The sequence below is a fragment of the Chrysochloris asiatica genome, unplaced genomic scaffold, assembly GCF_000296735.1.
Source record: "Chrysochloris asiatica unplaced genomic scaffold, ChrAsi1.0 scaffold00428, whole genome shotgun sequence".
NCBI lineage: Eukaryota > Metazoa > Chordata > Mammalia > Afrosoricida > Chrysochloridae > Chrysochloris > Chrysochloris asiatica.
Window position 1 is genome coordinate 1,338,524 of NW_006408946.1, and position 9,337 is coordinate 1,347,860.

Below are 9,337 nucleotides of genomic sequence, written 5' to 3' on the forward strand. Positions count from 1 at the left end.
CTACATCAAAACTCTTGGTTCATAATACTGAGTGGTTTTTTTAAGAAAGGAATCTCCTTTTGCATCTTTGCTTACAATTGAGACTTTTCAGATTGCCAAACAGAGGCTCAAGTTCGGACAGAGCATCACAAAAATTTTCATCAATTTAGATGCAATTCCCCTGAAATGGTTAGGTAATAAAATAAATTACATACTGAAATGGTGAACGTTCCTTAATGACCAGTGCCGAAAAGAAGGTTAGCAAAGCATCTGAAGAATCCAGTATGCTCAGTGCTGGCTGGATACAGTGAAATAAATTAGATGGCCTCATGAATTTCTTTCTAAACTTTTATTTACCCCATTTCTACTTGGTTAAAATGGTACTTGAGGTTCAGAACACTCATGGCATATTTGTTTAATACATATCAGCTAATGTTAATGTAATTTTTATTCAGGAAAAAATCATTTGTAAGGGCTGAAAAACTTACATAAAGTATTACAAACATTCATTCTGCTTTATTTTAAAGGAAAATTGCAATTCCTAAAAAGCAAGATGGTTAATTATACTAATTTGTATAAAGAATAAAATTAAGGGGGACTAGGATTAAGGACAGATTTGGCCACACCTTTTTACATCTTCCAAACCTTGCTTAAGGATACTGTGTTACACCTATAGAGTATCCATAAACAAGAAGGATTCAGAATCCTAAAATTGTCTCTTTACATTAATTTATTTTGGCAAAATTACTCATCTGAAGCTAAAATAAAAGTAGGTAGTTTCAAATTAAATCCATTTTAGCCATGAGTTAAGGGGCACAGATGAGGAGGTGAGCTAAATGGACAGGCCTGAACATGGAATGCCGTGCTTTCTTTTTCTTTTTCTAAAAGAGAAAAGAAGGGTCAGACCTCAGATTTATTCTGTAAGAGAGTTCTGTTCATCAACTTGCACAAAAGTGAGGGAATCAGTTTTCCTTATGTCACTAGTGGGGAGCTTCATCCAGAGGACCATCTTTGCAATTATGTAAATTGCACAGCTTTTCTTTAGGTGATCACCCAGTCAGGAAGTGTGTACACAAGTGGCATAAGGGGACGATGCATGTTACGAACAGCACATCTGAGCAAGTAAAATAGCAAGGCACATAATGTGCATCCATCCAAACGTTACATTGCTAATTTAGTTTGGACACAAGAATGTTTATATTTTCCAAATGCAGAATTGCATTTTATTTGTGTAACTTCTTTGATTATTTATATTCCACTCCTTTTTTCCATCCTTAAAAATAAGTGAATTTTCACTGTTGGCACATTAGAGGCTTAAATATAAGGAACATAACATTTGCATTCTAATTTGTGCATATATTGTAAATGTGTCTGGTATTTACAACAAAAATACTGTGTATCCTTTTATGGGTAAAACAAAACTGAACATTGCATGCCTGTAATGTGGTGAATTTGTAATTTAGGGATTCTTTGGGGCTTCTGTGACTTTGGAGATGCTTACATTCTGGCCTTAACGTTGCATTAGCTAGCATGTTTTCCTTCTGATGTATATAGTCACTGTTGTATAAACTAATCTTGGCTTGTTTTCTACTCTGTGATCTTTCCATACCATATTTCATTGATGACCAGTTAGTGTCAAGGAGTCAAATCAGATTAAAGTTAATTCTCATGTGTATATTGTGGAAATTCGTGGCTAGTGTAATTTTTGTTTGTTTCCTTTCAAGTAATATTGATCAGTTGTGACACTTCCTGGCTAAACTGACATTGCTACTGATTTCTGTTTGTAATAAGCCATGCATTATGTTTAGGCACTATGAAGGGGACTTTGGTTTCCTTCTAATAGCAGCTGTCCTGAAGAAAATATTTCTTCTTTGCCTGTTAAGACTTAGCTGTAGTCTGCCAGTTGTTACAGGGTTTTGGTTCCAGACTCAACCAGTAGTGGTGAGAACTGAATTTAAGATAGCTGTTGTACTTTTTTGCTTTCCATCTGTCACTGTCCTTCTTTGGCTCCCTACTGTCTATAAGCAGCTGCTATGAAAGAGAAAAGTTGAATAAATAAGAGTTGGCTTAATTTTTTTTTTAATTTTTATTTTTTAAGAAAGAAAAGTGTGAGGTTTGAGGATTGTCATGGCAACATGCTGATAGAAGCTGAAGCTGAATTCAGACATCAAAATATAATTTGATTATATCTTGGATCCTTTTGAAAAAGTTAAAATTGTATGAAGGTCAATTAGAAATAAGTATGAATATAAATTAAAATACTATTTCTCTTATTTCTTATATGTTAAGGGACTTAGCCTAATAATTTTAATTTTTGTTAAACACTTTCTTATTTCTTGTAATATGAGTGCTGATATTTAAAGATAGATTCATGTGGACTCTTTTTGTTGTTGTTTAATTGTTTATCGTTAAGCTAACTAACTTTTCAAGATTATTTGTGATCTGGATTTATGTATAAACTGTTAAATATATATGAACTGTTGAATGGAATGCAAGTTTTTCAAAAGCCCAGGTCTAAATGTAATGATTGGTTTATTGTTATACAATTCCAGCCCATCATTTTCCGTGTAAGTCATAAACAATAAACAAGATATACTCAGTTGTCGTTTCTAATCTTTTAATTATACAACCATATCATTTTTATGATATAAACCATAAAGAATTTAGAGTTAATGGGGAAGAACATGGCTAAAATAAGTTCCTGAACATCTGATTCCAATAATCCTTGAACTGTGATCTGAGAAAGCCCTGCAGAGAACCCATCCACACAGAGAGGTTGATGGGCTGACTATTACCAGAAAGACTCTCAAGGGATAGATAGTCCTTGCCCGCTTGTACCCACGTTATTAGCAATTCTGCAGGTTTCAACAGAGCCTGGTTTCTACACTGTTTCAGAAGTTCAGAGTTCCAAGATGGGAACTGCCTCTTCTGTCCTTTAAATTAGACCTGGGGCTATTCTTATATCCACTTGTTTGGAAAGATTATGCTTGGTTTCCAAAGGGTTCAAAAGATCTCACTCATTTCAGGAAGATGTTTTGGATGAATGCTAATAAGTTATGCTGCGATTAAGTTTAGATTTCTCATTCTCCCGTAATTAAACAAATGGGTGTTAGAATATAGTCTCAGAACTCAGTGGGACACCTCATTCATTTGTAGCACCCCAATTTATTTTATTGTGTTTTACAGTTTTTACCAAGTCAGAGCTTCCAGAGTTGGAACACTCGGCATTCCTACAAGGAATGGATTTAATTCTTGGAGGAGTGTCACCCAGACTTTCTTATAAATTGCACATCAGTGAAACTAGATTTAAAAGGACCTGTCTCATCTATGTGGTGGTAACTTCTTCATGCCTTCCCTCAGCTTTTTACACTTTGCTAAACTTTTCCATCTATTCAGACCATACTGGTGCTTCTTAAAATATGTTGTTCAGACCAATTGCAGGCAAGTCAAGTGCAACTTGACTCATAGCAACCCTATTGGACAAAGTAAAACAACACCATGGGGTTTTCAAGGCTTTATAGAAGAAGGAGCCTGATGGCTCTGTAAGAAAAGTACTTGACTGCAAACCACAAGGTCAGCAGTTCAAGCCTACTAGCTGCCCCTTGGGAGAAAGGTAAGATTCTGCTCCCACAGATTTACAGCGCCTCAGAAACCCTATACAAGATCGCTATAAGTCAAAACTCCAGGCCCTTAGCAACAACAACACTCTATAGAAATAAACTGCCACATCTTTCTTCTGAGGATCAACTGGTAGATTCAAACTGCCAACCTTTGAGTTATCCAGCAAGCACTTAACCAACAAAGGACTCCTTTGTTGCTCAGAACTTAATGCAATTCTAACTGGTTTGAAAAGAGCAGGGTCCCCTGGGGCATTATTGCTGGCTTCATAATGATTCTGTTATGGTTTTATAGCTGGTATAAGGTAGTATGATTATGATAGGCATATTACATTGTTGTCATGGGCGTTATCAATAAAGCAGGCTCACTCCTAATCTTTGAGGAGTGCAGTGGCTCTGTACGTATGGTAAACACTGGACTGCAACCACAAGGTCGGTGGTCTGAGCCCACAAGCTACTCTGCAAAAGAAAGATGAGGCTGTGTACTCCCACAAAGATGTACAGCCTCAGAAGCAAAGGAACTAAACAACTCCTAATCTTGGAAAACCAAATTCTTATTAAATTTAACTTGTAAAGATTCATATGAATGTTAATTCTCCCTCTTAGCTGTGTTAGTTCCTTTTTTAATAAAACAGACCTTTGGAGTTGAGTGACACTGTCCAAGTTATTGATAATTGTTAGATAGAACAAGCTGCCATACAGATAGATCCTCTTCAGCATGCCACTATAGACACTCCAAGTGACAGAGGTCTCAGTACTTTGGGCACAGTTGCTTAAGCAGCTACCTGTCCTTTTCATCACACCCATCTTTCTTAATCATCCTAAAGGAACACCATATAAGAAGTTTTGTCATGCTTTGCAGACAGATGCACTGCCCATGGAAGTAGCCTAATTTGCTAGTACATTAAATTAAAAAAGGAATGAAATTAGCTGGAAATGACTCATTCTTAGTGAAGTCATACAACCTCCTTTTCTAACTGTTCTGTTTCCTAATCTGTTTATGAGGTTGAGAAGTAATCAATGTCAAGCTTGTTTATAATTTTTGGAATCTTCCCTTTCCCTCTAAAACTGAGATAATTGAAGTAGCATGATACTGGCCAGTCATTAAATCCATTTGTTTTCGCTATAATGAATCTAAATGATGGGTCCAATACTACTGTTAGTGCACAAGCTGGGAAAAATAGGGTCTTGGTGGATGTGCAAAGTCACAGAGAAATATTTTGCTTGATTTTCATTGTTATTTGTGTGTTTTTAGCATTAACTTTTAGGGAATGACAAACATTTCATATTAAAATCTTTGAAACATCCTACTTACCTCTCCATAACTGTGAGAAAGAAGTTGACAGAGGAACCATTTAAATCAGAATAAGTAAATTTTAATTTTCATAATATTAATTTTACTAAAAGGCTACCAGTCTTGCTAGATGCTATAGTTTCTTTTCATCAGAACACATTTTTTTCTTACTATTCTTTGGGAAAAACACTTTTAAGTTATAAGAATAGTTCTCATTTACCAAGTAGTTATTCCATATGTAATAGTGTATTAGTTTCCAACTCATGGTGACCCGTGTGTGTCAGAATAGAACTGTGGTCCATAGGGTTCTCAGTGGCTGATTGAGTGGAAGTAGATAGCCAGGGCTTTTTAAGTGTGCCTCTGCCTGTAAGTGGGCTTGAACTGCCAACCTTTCAGTCAGTAGCTAAGTGCTGTAGCAATTTACACCACTCAGAAACTCAGGCACTCTTATTTAGCTCATAATCCTAATGAATCTTCATAGTAAGCTAGATTTGCCAAACTTTACCCCCAAAAAAAGAAAAAACTTGAAACCTATTAGAAGTCAGGATGGCGAGACTTGGTCTCTCCTACTTTGGACATATTATCAGAAGGGACCAGTCCTTGGAGAAATACATCATGCTTGGTAAAGCAGAGGGTCAATGAAAAAGGAAAGACCCCCAAAGAGATGGATTGGCACAGCGGCAGCAGCAGTGGACTGAAGCGGAACACAGACTGAGGATAGCAGCAGACCGGGGCAGTGTTTCATTGTGTTGTGATTAGGGTTGCCGTGAGTCCTCTAAAGCACCTAACAGCAACACCAGAAATGGTCAGAAAGCTCTGATTGTTAGCAAGAGTCTCTGCCTTTCATGCTGCCTTCCTGTATAGGAGCAGCATACCTGATCAATGTTAATATTTAAGTATGTTACTTGAGACACCAGTGTATTTTTTAATGGGAAAAAAAAAGGTGGATATACTCAAAATTTGAAAACTTTTTTCATTTTTCTTGCCATATTATTTTGCTAAGGTTTTTTAAGACATTTTTACCTTAAGTAAGTTAATGGCTGATGAAAGTTCTAACGCTGTCCTGATTAATGAAAATTCTTAACTACCAATAAGATCTAATGAGTGTTTCCTACCTCTGCCTGATAAATTTGGACTGCTTAAGTTATTTTGTAGAGATATTCTCTGGCCTGGGTAGTGTGTGGAGCCCTGTTATGTTTATAGCTAATAAGCTAATGAGACCTAACTAATGCAGACAGCTGTCCACAAGTTACTAGGCTCCAACCTTTTCTAGTCTCTGGATTGCTTCCTCAAGAAGTCATACACATTTGCTTAAAATATCCCAAAGAGTGGAGAACCTATCCCAAAACTGTTTCATCTGTAGGGATAAACACGTAACAGAAGCTTCCCTTTTGATTTCAGTGGCGCTGTTAGCTAAGCACTATACCTCTAACCTCGAGGTCAATGCTTCAAACCCACCAGCTACTCCTTGGAAACCTTATAAATGGTTGCTGTGAGTCGGAACCGATTTGACGGCATTTAACACGTTAACAGTTACTATAAAGAATTTCACCACATACCATCATACTGGAGTCATGGAGTGGTGCTATAGGACAACTACTGGACCACAAGGTAGGCTTGAACCACAGGTCAGCAATTCAAACTCACCAGCTGCTCCTCGGAAACCCTATATAGGGTTGCTGTGTCGGACTGACTCCATGGCACTTTGTTGGCCCTATCTAACTCTGAAGTTTATTTAATCCCTTGTATTTTGTGTGCTGCCAAGTCAGTTCTGACTCACAGTGACCCTGTATAGGGTTTCCAAGGAGCAACTGGTGAGTTTCAAAATGACCTTGCAGTCCCACTTTATCCCACAGCACCACACCAGGACTCCCAATCCCTAGTATAGAAGAAACTTCATAGGGAGAGGAAGTCAAGTAGAAGGCTGCAGGAGTTGGATTCCTCATGATGCCTCCCATGGCCTTTCTATCAAAACATTCCTTCTCACTATCAAAAACTGTGACGGGTCTGAAATTGTACAGTGCTTAAAAAGGTAACAAGTCTGATTCCAGTGCCTATTTGAGACAAAGGACTTCCTATGGCACAATAGACAGTGTGAGTTTCATCATTGCATCATTTCTCCGTGTCCCTAATTGAGGATGATACAAAAAGCTCAGGTAGATGCCGTATACACTGAGTTTGTGCCACAGCTGAGGAATCTTGAGATGAGGAAGCCTCTTTGAAAAGCTAGCTCAGAAGACATGCAAAAATATTTGTCTCCTAACACTCAACCCCTGCTGAAGGGATGGGACAATGTGGTCGTGAAGCTCCACTCCTTCCAGCCCAGCTGACTGGACTGGGGTGGGCACCTGACTCAAGGTCCACCCATTCAGATTGGCCTGTGATCTGGTACTAAAGATAGGCAGACCAATCAGGTTCTCTTGCTAATATATCTTGGGAAATATGACATTCCCAATCAGAAATGGGAAGCATAAGCAAAAGGATTGCATGAGGAGAGATATTAAGGTTGTGAACAGTCAAGACATGAAGGGGTCTTGTCATCGTTAGGTGCTGTCGAGTTGGTTCCAACTGATAGTAACCCTATGCACAACAGTATGAAACACTTCCTGGTCCTTCGCAATCCTCACAATCATTGCTATATTTGAGCCAATTGCTGTTGCCACTGTGCCAATCCATCTCATTGGGGATCTTCCTCTTTTTCACTGACCCTCCACCTTACCTAGCTTGATGTCCTTCTCCAGGGATTGGTCCCTCCTGATGAAGTCTTGTCTTCCTGGTTGTCAAGGAGCACTCTGGCTGTACTTCTTCCAATGCAGGTTTGTTTGTTCTTCTAGCAGTCCATGGTACTTTCAATATCTTTTCTCCAACACCATAACTCAAATGCATCAATTCTACATCTTCCTTATTCATTGCCCAACTTTGTGAAGCTACTGAAAATACCATGGCTTGGGTCAGACACACCTAGGTCCTCACACTGACATCTGCTCATGAACACTTTAAAGAGATTTTGTGCAGCAGATTTGCCAAATGCAATACATTGTTTGATTTCTTGACTGCTGCTTTCATGAGTATTGATACTGGATCCAAGCAAAATGAAGTGTTTGCCAAATGAAGGGGTGAGGAAACAGAAACTAAGCAATAATATGATCTGAGTTTGAGAAAATACACAAGAGTGGATTGAAGAGCAAGACAGTGATGGTTGGGGAGAAGGAAGTGAGGCCTTGTTTAAGGTGGAACACTAGCATGAAGAAGTACATAACTCCTTCCTTTCCTTATATCTTATTTTTTGTATTCCCAATTACCACCCACTCCAAACATGGACATTCTTTTAATAGCACAGATGCAAGTCATTAAATAATTGCCATTGAATCCTCTTGACTCATGGCAAACTTTGTGTGTCAGAGTAGAACTGTTTTATAGACTTTTCAGTGTCTATATTTTTATAATTTTTCAAAAGTAGATTTCCAGAGATAGGGAAATCAAAGGCATCCAAATCAGCAAAGATAAAGTAAAACTCTCCCTATTTGCAGATGATATGATCCTATACATAGAAAACCCCAAACACTCAGCAAAAAAATGAATGGAACTCATTGGATGATTCAGCAAAGTGGCAGGATACAAGATCAGCGATCAGCATACAAAAATCAGTCAGTTCCTATATACTAATTATGACAGCGCTGAAAAGGAAATTAGGAAAGCAATACCATTTACAATAGCCACCTAAGGATAAAATATTTAGGAATAAATGTAACCAGAGAAACAACATATACAAGGAAAACTACAAACACTACTACAAAAAAACAAAAGAGACTTTAAAAAATGGAAGAATATACCCTGCTCCTGGATAGGAAGACTTAACATTGTGAAAATGTCAATACTGCCCAAAGCAATCTACATGTACAATGCAATCCCAATCCAGATTCAAGCAACATTCTTTAGAGAGATGGAAAAAACAATTGCAAACTTTATATGGAAAGGAAAGAGACCCAGGATAAGCAAAGCACTGCTTATGAAGAACAAAGTTGGAAACCTCTTACTCCCTAATTTCAAATTTTACTACATTACTACAGTGGTCAAAACAGCCTGGTACTGGCACAATGAAAGATACATATATCAATGGAACAGAATTGAGAATCCAGTAATTAACCTATCCACATAGAGCAAACTAATTTTTGACAAAGGACCAAAGTACATTGAATGGGTAGGAAATAGTTTCTTCAATAAATGGTGCTGGCAGAACTGGAAATCGATATGCAAAAGATTGAAACAAGACCTTTACTTCACCCCCTGTACAAAAAACAACTCAGCATGAATTAAAGACCTAAATGTGATTATAAAGGTAATCAATGAAAAATTACGGACAAATTTAAGGACTCTAATACAGGGCACTACACATGGACCTCACCAGATGGAACATATAGAAATCAAATTGACTACATCTGTGAAA